The following is a 13903-nucleotide window of genomic DNA, read 5'->3' as shown; positions in this document are numbered from 1 at the left end:
TGACTCATGTGTCTCTTGTGTCTCTCATGTGTCTCTAGCAGTCAGCTAGCTGGCTGCTAAATCTCTTTATGCTACCTGTACATGTGCGTTTCTGACGTCACCAAGCTGGCTTTTAATATTTATCCTCTCTGGAGTTTTGAAGAAGCTGCATGTGAAAAGGAGCTTAATGTGGACAGAGGCCTCCTCCGAGCTGGGGCTTTGCTGAAAAAGTTCAAATCTTCGAGACATTATTCATTAATAACATTCGAAATACAAAATCAACTTTTGAGTGCTGTGCAGCTTTGTCTATTTATTCTGTTTAAACCCAGTATTTCTGCACTGTTGCAGCTAAAGATTAGGTTACACTAATATTATTAATATTATACTATTTGTAGTGTCACTTTGCACTTTCCATGTTCACAGGAAAAATAACAACATTAGGGCTGTTTCCACTACCGGGCAATACCCAGAATGAGGCGGGTCTCACTCGCCGAAACTCCCCTAATCTGAATACGAGCCGTCAAGAGCGGTCTTTTGTCGGGACTTTTTTCGTCCCTGTAGAAGAGCAGGGTCTTTTTTCTCCCCTGTAAAAAGCCTGGTTACTGATTGGATAGAACGCTAAACAGGATGTCACGTAGCACTCGACGCCACAACAACACGCAACATTTGTAAAAGTCGGCGAAGCAGTTTTGCCAACTTAGTGACTTTGTTGCTATATTTAGCGACTTTTCAGACCCCCTTAGAGACTATTTTTCAAGAAAGCGACTGAAGACAAATCCAGCAACTTTTTCTGGTGTTTTTGGAGACTTTATAAGACTCCTTCTTACTCTTCTTAACGAGCCGCGGCACAGTCCTCCTGCAGCAGTCTCTCCCAGCTGCAGAGCCGGAGGGGATGTTAACTCCTTAGCATCCAGCCTGCAAATTGCTAACAGGCTAACAGTTAGCTCTATAGCAGTACAGTGTGTATGTGCTAACAGGCTAACAGTTAGCTATGTAGCAGTACAGTGTGTATGTGCTAACAGGCTAAAAGTTAGCTCTGTAGCAGTACAGTGTGTATGTGCTAACAGGCTAACAGTTAGCTCTGTAGCAGTACAGTGTGTATGTGCTAACAGGCTAACAGTTAGCTCTGTAGCAGTACAGTGTGTATGTGCTGCTGCTGCAGGAGGTGTTCACTTAGCGATCTCTGTTTGTTTACAACAAGCACCAGACACTCTGTGCACAGTTAGTGATGCCGGTTAATTCACGATCGCAATGTTTATGATCAGCGGAGATGCTGTGCATAATTAGCCATGCTGGTTTGTTTATGATCAGTTGCTGACGTTGTGCACAGTTAGCGGCGGCGGCCACAGTTGAGTCTCCCGTGTTTAATCCGTTGCGTATGTGACGTCACGGTCGAAACTGTCACTAAGCGATTACCCGACGATCTAAAACCAAACGTCACCTCCAGAGTCTCTAAATCCCTCTGGAGCCTTTTAGTAATGCAGACACGCAGAGTGAGAGGACATTTAAGAGGGCGTGGCCTGAGACTTTCCCGGTGGACACTTCCCTCTAAAGGAAACACGGCTGTTGGTCTCTAAAGTCGGAGGTTTGTTTGACTAATCCATCAACCCTCATGTTCAGCATTATACTTATTGCTCTGTCCGGCTGAAAGTGATGCTGATGGATTTACTCTGACGTTAATGGAAAGCCCGGTGTGTCTAATTCAGATTCTTGAGTAGCACTCATCAAACATTAGCAGCTAAAGAGCTGGGAGTGACAACAGGATGGCCAGGAAGAGAGCTCAAGACACTGTTGTTAGCTAGCTAGCTTACTAATTCCACCATGCTTTCATGCTACACTGCTTACAAAAAAGTGGAACAAAACTCACTAGCTTGCTAACCCTAGAGAGGGTAACGGTTGGTATTTACACTGTAGTACCGGATGGTTCGAGTGTTCATTAGTAAAGTTGGCATTCAAATTCGAAATCAGAATTCAAAAGTTGCTTTTTTTAACTGTCTGTTCATTCTCTTTAAACCCAATATTTCTGCACAGTTGCAGATAAAGATTAGGCTACGTTAAAAAAGTATTATATTATTCGTAGATAAGATCAGATTCCAGTGGTGGTTGGGACTGATTGTTTCTGACTTCTTTGATCAAAACATTTTCTAACAGCCAATTGTGGCCCTCGTGATGATATTTTGTGGCCCCCACCTTGATATGAAAGTTTAATGTGAGTTTTATATGAATGGCACTTTACCGTGTTGTGTGTGGAAGGTCCCTATAATTACTTTTTTGGTGATTTTATGTATTTTTTTGGTAATTTTGTGTCTTTTTTAAATAATTTTGTCTTTTTTATCATTTTGTGTGTTTTTTTGGTAATTTTGTGTCTTTTTAAAAATAATTTTGTGTCTTTTTTTGTAATTCTGTGTCTTTTTTTGTCATTTTGTTTCTTCTTTAAGTAATTTAGTGTTTTTTTCTGTCATTTTGTGTCTTTTTTTGTCATTTTGTGTCTTTTTTAAGTACTTTTGTGTCTTTTTTGGCCATTTTGATACTGCCTACAGTGGCCCCCAGGTAATTTGAGTTTGAGACCCCTGGTCTAAAAGTTCAAACTTATTGAAAAAAGGATATATTTTTCTTTCAAACACAAAACTGTCCTCTCTCCTGCCTGCCACACACAAACGATTATTAACTGTATTAATGTCGAGGTCGAGCAGCAAACTGACGAGTTAAACTCATCAAAAAAAGTTGATTTAAACAAAAGTAACTAACTAATTTAATCCTATGAATCACTTCATTCAAATGAGGATTTTGGTGGAGGATTTTCATCTTTTTTAGGGTGATGCCATCATAAAAAAAAAGACATTCAGTCATCACTGAACTTGTGACTCTGCAGACATGTCCTTCCTTTTCAATCCTGCATTCAGTCTGAGACCTCCTACGCAGAAAATTGCAAAAGAACAGCCAAATTACATGAGATTTCCAAGTCCTGAGGAAGAAATCTGTGGTGAACATTTGCAGAAATAAGCAAAGCTGACATCACAGCTACACAGCAGCACGCACAGGCAACTCTGTTTTTCTATCTATGCACAGGCAACTCTGTTTTTCTATCTATGCACAGGCAACTCTGTTTTTCTATCTATGCACAGGCAACTCTGAGCACCAGTTTCCTGTGCAGAGATACTTGAGAACACATTGACATTGATCCTCACTTCTGTTTTTTTTTCCTTGAACAAATGCAAAGGAATGCATTTAGCTCACCACCGGAAACCAATCCAACGTCCTTCAAACAGAACGAACAATAACGGTGAATTACATCATATTATCTGATCCGTCTGTCTTCATCTGTAACCGCTCCACAGTGACGTCAGCGAGCCCTCGCATGGCAGATAAAAATGAGAATCAAAAGGGGAGGGAGAAGAAAGAGGGGGAACGATGCGGTAGACGTCAAGGTCTGACGTATGGGGGGCTGCTAAAATATTGAAAAGGAGTTATGAGGACAAAATAGACGTGCAGATAGAAGCTTAGAGGACAGACATAGTGAAAGGCAAGACTGCACTAAAAAAAGGTGTTTAAAAACCAGATCAAACAGTAAATCTGAGGGAAATGATCTTGCTGCATGGACAGATAATTTACCTTGACAAGATTTATTAAATTAAGATTATTAAATCTAGAAATAAGCATGTTTAACACTTAAAATAAGAAATTAACTCTTAAAACCAGATAAATTAAAGCTGCCAGCAGTGATGAACTGGCCCGAGCAGAGTGACCTGATGATTATTAGTTTCTTACCAAGATAAAAAAAAACTTTTGTGTCCTTTTTTTTGTGTTTTTTTTTGTGTGTTTTTACGTCTTTTTTGGTCATTTTTACGTATTTTGTTTCTTTGTTGGTCATTTTACGTCTTTTGTTTCTTTTTTGGTCATTTTACGTCTTTTTGTGTCCTTTTTGTGTCTTTTTTGTGTCTTTTTTGTGTCTTTTTTTTTGTCTTTTTGGTCTTTTTTGTGTCCTTTTTGTGTCCTTTTTGTGTCTTTTTTGTGTCTTTTTTTTGGTCTTTTTTGTGTCCTTTTTGTCTTTTTTGTGTCTTTTTTTGTCTTTTTTGTACCTTTTTTTGGCCTTTTCTTCTCCTCCTACATCAACAACCGATGGGTTGGATGTGAAGGCATCCCAAGCCTAAAAACAGAGCCTGAAACCTCCGGTGTCATGTGTTGTGCTCCTGTGTGAAGTCAAAAACCTTCTTCTATTATAGACACACTGATGGATGAATGGAGGGATTGATCCCAGAGATCAGATCTGGTTAGAGAGTGATATTATCAGAGAGGAGAACAGGCCGATGTGAAGGAAGAACTGGAGCGAGCCTTGAGCCTGGAGCATGAGTGTGAGTGTGAGTGTGTGTGTGTGTGTGTGTGTGTGTGTGTGTGTGTGCGTGTGCGTGTGTGTGTGTGTGTGTGAGGGGAGGAGGGGTGCATGAGCACAAATGCACATATATGAAAGGAGAAGCAGGGAAGTTGCATAAATGCACTGCAAAAAAGGTGTTTAGTCTAAAAACCAGTTAAAACAGTAAATCTGAGGGAAATGATCTTGCTGCATGGACAGATGATTTACCTTGACAAGATTTATTAAATTAAGATTATTAAATCTAGAAATAAGCATGTTGAACGCTTAAAATAAGAGATGAACTCTTAAAACAAGACAGTGATGAACTGGCCCGAGCAGAGTGACCTGACAATTATTTGTTTCTTACCAAGATAAAAACAAAACTTTAGATTTAGAAGTGTTCGATAATTTATCTTGTTTTAAGAGTTAATTCCTTATTTTACACACAATACACAAATTGACCAAAAAAGACACAAAATTACCAAAAATATATGTAAAAATCCCACCCATCGGTTGTTGATGCAGGAGGAGAAAGGGGAGCAGAGGGAGGGGCGGGAGGCGCTGGCACTGTTAATTGTTGAGTCAATTAGCATATGGTGTCGCTGTGAGCCCAGTCACATGGTAATGAGGCCTAATTAGGATGGCCGGGGATGTCTGGAGAGGCTGGGGGGAAATACTTCCACTGTCAGATTCTTCATGGTGACGACGACCGAAAGGCCGGAGCAGTGAATGGACTTCTTCACTCTCGCCTTTCAATATGGCTGTTCTCTAAGGCCTGCACTGTAAAAAAGGTGTTTAGTCTAAAAACCAGCTTGCTGGTTCTTACCAAGATAGAAAAAACGTTTTGTGTCTTTTTTTGGTGATTTTACGTCTTTTGTGTTTCTTTTTTGTGTCGTTTTTTTTGTCTTTTTTGTCATTTTGTGTCTTTTTTTTGTCATTTTGTGTCTTTTTACATCTTATTTTGGTCACAAAAAATTTACAAAAGAGATAAAAGTTACCAAAAATATTTGTAAAAATGACCACTAAAAAGACACAAATTGACCAAAAGAAGACAAAATTACCAAAAAGGACATATAATGACCATTAAAAATACACAAAACGAACAAAAAAGACGTGAAATGACCCAAAAAGACACAAACTGACAAAAAATAGATGTAAAAATGAATCTTAATTTCAGAAATCTTGTCAAGGTAAATTATCTGTCCATGCAGCAAGATCATTTCCCTCAGATTTACTGTTTGATCTGGTTTTTAGACTAAACACCTTTTTTGCAGTGTAATGAAAAAAGTTGTAGACCCATAACGGAACCCAGTGGAACACCATAAAATAAGATCTTCATCCATTTTGACATTTTTAGCAATTAGTATTGTTTTACATCTCAAAGTACTCCAAAGTTGACCTCTGTCTGTTTCTGTCCATGCAGCAAGATAATTCCCCTCTGATTTAGTGTTTTATCTGTTTTTAAACCTTTTTTTTTTTTTACAGTGTGTAAGTAAATCCAGCTCATACACTCGTATGCTGTGTCATGTGTACATAAAGAGGCCGCATGCACACACACACACACACACACACACACAATCATCCAAACTGGGTACATATGGCACCAGCCCTGAGGACAAATACTGTAGCATCCTCTTTTCCCACGAGGAAGCTAACTAACTCCTGAAAGCTCCGTCTGAGAATAAACAGCCCCACGCTGCTGAATATTGATTAATGATGGAAAACAGAACTCCAGAAGAGGCCCGGAGCTTCTCACTACACAAATACTGCTGCAGGCTCCTCTATCATCTGCCTATTGACAAACACTAAGTCAATCCATACATTGACTTCCGTTTGCATACTAACTTCCCTGGTCTAATTGGACTCAAGTGGCCATTTAAGAGCAATTTATTCCCAGAGTTGGACAACAAGCCTTTTGTTTACGAGGTTTGGTTTTAGCTGACCTAAGGAGCAGCTTTATGCAAACACACATTGGAGAATGCTCTTTCACACACACACACACACACACACACACACACACACACACACACACACACACACACACATTCTTGTGCTTCTATCTTTGTGAGGACCCTCATTGGAACAGTGAATTCCCTTACAAGGTTATAATAGTTTGGGATTTTTCACCAGTTTTAGTTTTAATTTTGTTGTGAATTTTTATTTCCAAATTCAGTTAGTTTTAATTAGTTTTTAGAGTGAGTTTGCTAGTTTTAGTTTAGTACTTTTTTTTAAAAAAATGCTTTAGTTTTAGTTCAAATAAAGTTTAAATTTTGCCTTTATTTCCTTTGTCTTATCCATCTTCATTATGTATGAAAAAAGTTGACAAAGACGAAAACGAAGGACATTTTCACTATAATTTTAGTTAGTTTTGTAACCACACAATACAGTTTCAGTTAATTATCATTATCATGTAACCTTTAACCCTTAAAACAAAGTCTGAAATCCCAAAATGTCCTCACTCTGTTGGTTAAAAATGTGTTCTGGTCCTCACTATGTAGGAAGTACAAGAACACACACATACACACACACACACACTAGTTTTCATACATCATCATCATGGGGACCCCAGTTTTAATCATCACTTGTGGGGACCACCCTTTCTAGAGGTTATAGAGAGCTGAAAAAAATTTAGTAAACTTGCCACAGCTTAGTTCGCCTATACACGCCTTCAAACCTCTGAAATCAAGTGATGTTTTAATCAGCATTTATGAGGACATCCAGAAAAAACGGTAAACATGCTTTCAGGGTACCTCATTTACATGAATTAGCATATCTCACACAGAGTATTTGGTGGCTAATAGGGACCTACTTTTACAGAAAACAATGAAAATGAGATACTTTTCTAAGAAGCCAAGACGTTTCATTATTTTAACAATGAAAAAGACACACACGCACACATACTGGTTTTCATACATCATGGGGACCCCCGTTTTAATCATCACCTGTGGGGACCACCCTTTCTAGAGATTGTAGAGAGCTAATGGGGACCTACTTTTACATAAAACAATGAAAATTAGACACGTTTCTAAGAAGCCAATTTTATAATTGTGGAATTTGCAAAAATAGTAAAACTTCAATTCAAACCTTGAAGCAATCACACACACACACACACACACACACACACACACATTCTTGTACTTCTATCTTTGTGTGGTCTCTCATTGGAACAGTGAATTCCCTTGCAAGGTTTATTTTGTTGTGATTTTTTGTTTTCAAATTCAGTTAGTTTTAATTGCTAGTTTTAGTTTAGTACTTGTTTTTAAAATGCTTTAGTTTTAGTTTAAATAAAGTTAAAATTTTGCCTTTATTTACTTTGTCTGATCCATCTTCATTATGTATGAAAAAAGTTGACAAAGACGAAAATGAAGGACATTTTCACTATAATTTTAGTTAGTTTTGTAACCACACAATACAGTTTCAGTTAATTATCATCATCATCATGTAACCTTTAACCCTTAAAACAAAGTCTGAAATCTCAAAAAAGCCTTTAAAGAAGTGAGGACCGGCCAAAATGTCCTCACTTTGCAAAAATGTCCTCACTCTGTTGGTTAAAAACATGTTCCGGTCCTCACTATGTAGGAAGAACAAGAATACACACACACACACACACACACACTTCTTGACAATACCAGCCACATGGGAGTGTCCCTGGGGGTTCCAGAAGAGTGTGTTTGCAGTAAGACCATTGTTGCTGAGGTGTGTGTGTGTGTGTGTGTGTGTGTGTGTGTGTGTGTGTGTGTGTGTGTGTGACATCTAACCTCTAAATAAAGACTGGAGGGTGATTGACACTCCGTAAATACCCCCCATGTATTGTTGGAGTAAAAATGGAGGCACGGCTACTAAAAGACACCAACCTTTTTTTTTTTTTTAATCCTCCTGAGAAAAATGTGCTACAGCCAATCAGCCCTTAATCAAATACAAATAGTCTTTATTGTCATTATATAGGATATAACTATAAAACCAAATTAAAAGTGCCAATGCATAAGTAATGCATAGTAAGTAGGGTTGTCAAAAGTATCAATACTCAAAAAAGTATCGATACTAAAACGTATCCGGATACGATACTCATTTTCAAAAGTATCGATCCCCCCCGAGCACAGCATACAACCTCAAAATATTGTTCTAATTGTTATTGTTTATTGTATTTATTTATTTTTTGCACTACATCAGACCTGAAGCTTGTTACCATAGTTGCAGTTTCTTTTTGCACAACTGTTTTTATTATAAATATTTAATCTGTGGTTCTGTTCATTTTTACATGTTGCATTTTTCTTGTTAATAAAAATATTTCTGTTAAATTTTGGGGTCTTTGTTTTTATCCTTGTGGTATCGAAAATGGTATCGAGTATCGAATATTTTCCTGAGTATCGGTATCGAGTTGAACATTTTAGTATTGTGACAACCCTTATAGTAAGACAATCATAATAGAAAACAACATGAGTAAAAACATTTTAAAATACCGAACAAGAACAAGGACATGTGATGTGATGTAATAAATAAGTATAAAAATAAATAAATGGCTACTAAAAATGCTATAATTTATCAATGAGGTAGATTGTTTGTCACACAGGTCAAAGTCCTCCATGTTTGTAGTTCACCCTCTGGGCTCTGAGCCTATTTTGGCCGTTTTTGAATACTTTTTTATTTTGCCCTTCATTCACATAAAAAAATGTGTTCTATACCCATATTTATATGATCTGACAATTATTTTCTCATTTTAACGCATCAACTCTTTTTCAGCAAAGGTTAAAACTACCTCGACCAAGTCTAACATGATTTTATTTAAGTTTTTGCAGAGATTTTTTTGAATTTTGTTGTGTGCATTCAGCATTTCAATGCATTTTTAATGCATTTTTAATGTTTTTAAGTATTTTTTTGTGTGTTTTTTTGTAATTTTTTGCAATTTTTTGTGCATTGTTGTGTTTTTATGTGTGTTTTTTGTCATTTTGTGTGTGTTTGTCATTTTTTGTGTCATTTTATGTGTGTTTTTTGTAATTTTATTGTGTGTTTTCTGTGTGTTTTTACATGTTTTTTGTCATTTTATTGTGTTTTTTATAGCTTTCTTTGTGTGTGTTTCTGTATTTTTTTGTGTGCATGTTTTTGGTGTGTTTTTGTGTTCAAAATATTGATCCAGTAAGTCAAAATGAAAAAAAATAACAATCTGGTCATATCGGTGAGGTTGTACTGAAAACAACGATACCAACATGACAGGATGAACACTTTGTAAATGGTTTATACAGTTTGTGTTAGGTTTTTTTTGTAAATCTTTAGTGTTTTTTGAGAGTCAAAAACCAACAGAACAGCCCCAGACTCCAAAGGGTTAAACCTAACATGTTTTATGTGAAATGCCCTTTGAGGTCAAGGCCCTGTGTGTGTGTGTGTGTGTGTGTGTGTGTGTGTGTGTGTGTGTGTGTGTGTGTGTGTAGATGGACATTTCTGCAGCCTGATCTGTTTATAAATGTATATTTCTGTCTCTAACACTGCGTTGCCCTTCCTTTCTGCTCCACACACCTAGAAGCATTTGGTGCATCGACACCGTGTTTCTGCTGTTTCTGCTGTCAGTGATGCAACTTCCACCTCACTGGCAACAATTATTACAACACAATGCATTGAAATAAAGCCAGACCCCCCAATGGGATCAGCTCAAACAGCCCTACCTTCTGAATATAAATCATTTGGCACGCATCTCCACACTGATCCACACACACACACACACACACACACACACACACCCAGCTCTGATAATCAATATGCTGAGGGCTACATGGGGAGCAGCACGTACCTTAATCGATGTAAACAAATCCGCTGGAGGAGAATGAAGGCAGATGCACAGTTGTCAGGTTTGATGGCAGAGTCAAAATGTCACATTTCGGAAAGAGCTCCGCTGGCTGAGGACTCTCTCTCCATCCACATGGACTCGATCAGCCCAGATGGTTCCTCCTGCAGCTCCGCTCTGAAAAAACCACAGGAACCCGCTTATTCAGCCCGTGTCTGTTGTCCTCCGCTGCAGAACGGACATGGACGAAGCACCCCGGGGTGTCAGGATTAAAAACGTGCAGGGGATTCTTGCTCGTTTTCCCCCTTAAATCCTTTGTTCAGCGGTGCGCATCTTTGACTTTGCAGCAGAGGAACACGAGCGTTGATGGAATAAATGAAACACACAATGAGTCGGAATCCTGTGACGCGCAGAGACGGAAAAAAACCCTCCAAAAAAACCTGCAGGATCTCCTTCTCCTCCTTCTTCTCCTTCTGCTGCTCCTGCGCCTCAATATGCCGCTGAAGGTTCACTGCTCCGCGCTGCACATCTCCCGACTGAACGCATCACCAAAAACTGCGCTCCGCATTACGCGCGTGCTGATAATCCCTCTCCGCACACACACACGCACACGAACACACACTCTCTCTCTCACACACACACAGACAGAAAGTGACAGCTCTCCAGAGCCGCCACTAACTCCTCTCTGTCCTCTCTCCTGGTGTCTGGTTTACTATCCGATAAATTAATTGGTGGCTGACAGAGAGAGCAGCTTAATAAATGCTTTCTAGGCGCACAGCGGCTCTCTGTCTGTCTCTAACACACACACAGACACACACACAGACACACACCTCGTCACACTAACGTCCTGGTGTCACTGGTGCAGCTGGACTCCCAGTCTGGACTCTCTACTCCTGCTTAGGTCCAGTTCGCGATACTGGTTTTGCCTGGTTCACTGCGCTAACTCATAGAAAATATACCAATAGAGCGTCAAGGTGGACTATTAAAGCTCCATTTCCGGTTGTCTCTTTCAGAATAAAGCTCTTAAGAGACGTTCACATCGTGTTTCGGTATGTATTGCTACAGGGCAGGGGTCTCAAAGGCTCTCAAGGCTGGAGGCAGTACCAAAATTATTATAAAAAGACACAAAATGACAGAAAAAAAACTAGATTACTTAAAAAGACACAGAATGACCAAAAAAGACACAAAATTATATTAAAAAAAAGACATAAAATTCTTTTTTAAAAAGACACAAAATTATTTTAAAAAGACACAAAATTATTTAAAAAGACACAAAATTATTTAAAAAGACACAAAATTATTTTAAAAAGATACAAAATTACCAAAAAATACACAAAATTACTAAAAAAGACACAAAATTACAAGAAAATACACAAAATTACTAAAAAAAGACACAAAAATATTTTTAAAAAGTCACAAAATTACCAAAAAAGACACAAAAATATTTTTAAAAAGTCACAAAATTACCAAAAAACAGACAAAATTACCACATAAAAAGACACAGAATTACCAAAAAAGACACAAAATTATTTAAAAAAAGACACAAAATTACCAAAAAAAGTAATTAAAGGGACCTTCCACACACAACACGGTAAAGTGCCATTCATAAAAAAACTCACATTAAACTTTCATACCAAGGTGGGGGCCACAAAATATCGTCACAAGGCCGCAATTGGCCCGCGGGCAGCAAGTTTGAGACCCCTGCTGTAGGGGACATAGGACCTTTTTTCTAAAACACAGGTCCCGGGGAACAGAGGGATGACCCCACTTTAAATGTCCCTTTCATTGTGAATATTTTGCCATAATAGAAATCAGTTTCTTCCTCCTTAAACAACCAGTTCAGTAAAATAATAGACTTCATATATAAGCTTAGCACTTTTACACAAAACACACATTTTGCCTCTTATTTGCAGACAGACAATGATGGCAGCAGGCACTGGTTTAACAAGTCATTCATTTATTATCCTTAACCTTTTATCTGGAGGGGTGGGGTTCAAGTCACCAGACTATCAAAGGACTGACAACCATTCACGCTCTCATTCACTCCTATGGGCAATTTAGAGTTAATCTAAGCTGCATGTGTGGTTTATTCATCAGAAGCAGTTTAAGGTTTAGTGTTTTGCTCACATCAACATGTGAACAGAAGAGCCGGTGATTGAACCACAAACAAACAGAGGGACCACCTGCTGAGCAACAACAACAACAACAACAACACTCACTGAGGGACTGTTTCACAAGGACTCGTTGCTTTGTTTATGCAACTTCAACTCACAAATCCAAGTCATAGTCACACTGTAAAAAGGTGTTTAGTCTAAAAACCAGATCAAACAGTAAATCTGAGGGAAATGATCTTGCTGCATGGACAGATAATTTACCTTGACAAGATTTATTAAATTAAGATTATTAAATCTAGAAATAAGCATGATGAACACTTAAAATAAGAAATTAACTCTTAAAACAAGATAAATGATCTAACAGTTCTAAATCTAAAGTTTTTTTTATCTTGGTAAGAACCAAATAATCATCAGGTCACTCTGCTCGGGCCAGTTCATCACTGCTGGCAGCTTTAATTTATCTGGTTTTAAGAGTTAATTTTATTATTTTGTCCTTTTAGTGGTCATTTTTACATCTATTTTTTGTCAGTTTGTGTCTTTTTGGGTAATTTCACGTCTTTTTTGTTCCTTTTGTGTATTTTTAATGGTCATTTTATGTCCTTTTTGGTAATTTTGTGTCTTTCTTTTGTCAATTTGTGTCTTTTTAGTGGTCATTTTTACACTTTATCTCTTTTGTACATTTTTTGTCTGTTTTAGTCATTTTGTCACCAAAATAAGATGTAAAAAGACACAAAATTACAAAAAAAGACAAAAAAGACACAAAAAGACCAAAAAAAACACCAAAAAAGACACAAAAAAGAAACACAAAAAGACAAAAAAAACCACCAAAAAAGACAAAAAAAGTTTTACGGTAAAAAAAAAAACGGCAGCTGTGGTTGCCAGAACTTTACGGTAATAAATACGGTAGGACTTTTTAAAATATTACGGTAAAAAGATATTGGCACTGTTGATTTCATGTTTCAGATTGCCATTTTATTCCATATTTTATCGTATTTATAAAAAGTTTTGCCACATAATTGACAAGAAAATACTTTATAAATACTGCATAAATTAAAGATTATAAATGCAGTATATTTTTTGTTAGAGATATGGTGTTTAGTACATTTAACAGTGAGAAAAAGTATTTTTTTTACAAAAGTAAATGCAAAAATTACAGTGATGCTTGTATATATATTACAGTATATTTTTGTTACAAACACGGTGCCAGAGTATTTTACAGTGGAGTAATTTTTTTTTTAAACTGTAAAAAATACTGTTTTGGCTGATTTATACATTTACAGTGTTTCATTGTTACTGAAACTGAATTAACCCATTTATCATTTTACGTCTTTTACTGTTGTGGATATGTTGGATAATTTATTTATCTTGTTTTAAGAGTTAATTTCTTATTTTAAGTCAGGGGTCTCAAACTCAAATTACCTGGGGGCCGCTGGAGGCATTATCAAAATGACACAAAAAAAGACACAAAATGACAGAAAAAACACTAAATTACTTTTAAAAATACACAGCATTACCAAAAGACATAAAATGACCAAAAAAGACACAAAATTATTTTTAAAAAGCCACAAAATTCCCACAAAAAAAGTTAATTTCAAGTGTTCAACATGCTTATTTCTAGATTTAATAATCTTAATTTAATATACTGCATTTATAATCTTTAATTTATGCAGTATTTATAAGGTT

The 13903-nt window shown here is 37.1% G+C and overlaps 1 protein-coding gene across 2 annotated transcripts in view; it reads right to left on the bottom strand.

Annotated features, from left to right (window-relative positions):
- The window catches only part of gprc5ba (G protein-coupled receptor, class C, group 5, member Ba), a 33872-nt gene extending 22786 nt beyond the window's left edge, over positions 1 to 11086 (bottom strand). The window contains exon 1 of one of the 2 annotated variants that reach the window (XM_059347144.1): positions 10113 to 11086. The gene's annotated coding sequence lies outside the window, so the exon portion shown is untranslated. The remainder of the gene's footprint in view (positions 1 to 10112) is intronic. The other variant, XM_059347145.1, reaches the window with a different exon arrangement.
- Positions 11087 to 13903: the final 2817 nt, after the last annotated feature.

The sequence above is a fragment of the Centropristis striata genome, chromosome 13, assembly GCF_030273125.1.
Source record: "Centropristis striata isolate RG_2023a ecotype Rhode Island chromosome 13, C.striata_1.0, whole genome shotgun sequence".
NCBI lineage: Eukaryota > Metazoa > Chordata > Actinopteri > Perciformes > Serranidae > Centropristis > Centropristis striata.
The sequence above is the reverse complement of the archived record's forward strand: the minus strand, read 5'-3'. Positions and strand labels throughout refer to the sequence as shown.